Raw genomic sequence first — 520 nt, forward strand, 5'->3', positions numbered from 1 at the left:
GGCTCTCTCTGTGGAGACATTTCTGATAGGGGGGCTAAGAATGATGAGTGCTGCCCACTATCAACAAAGAGAGAATCAGCTTTGGTTAGCCCATGCAGATGCTGAGTTAGCCGGGAGCAGGGAGATAGACAAGATGACCCAACAGCATATAACCTGGAGAAGGAGATGTCTTTGAGAAGACTTTGTAGTGAATATAGGCAGAGATGCCCCAATAAAGAGGCCCTGTCCTTTTGTACAGAAGGACTCACTTACACAATAGGTAAAGGATGTCTAATATGTGTTCACCATATGTTCCGATTATATGAAGAAGTGATGGGGTGGTCGCACTGTAGCAGAGACTGAGACCCTGAGTTATAGTGTCACATGTTGTTAGAAGAAAAGGGAAAGCTGAAAGAGCAAGAGATTGGGGGCCCAGGAAGGTGTCTTGCTAATTGCCAGCCTATTGGGGAGGGGTTTCCATAACTGGGGACTCTGGAGAGAATGCCATCAAGAGAGCTGGCCCTAAGCCCAAAAAAGTGAG

Source organism: Peromyscus eremicus, chromosome 6 (genome assembly GCF_949786415.1).
Source record: "Peromyscus eremicus chromosome 6, PerEre_H2_v1, whole genome shotgun sequence".
In the NCBI taxonomy this organism is placed as follows: Eukaryota; Metazoa; Chordata; class Mammalia; order Rodentia; family Cricetidae; genus Peromyscus; species Peromyscus eremicus.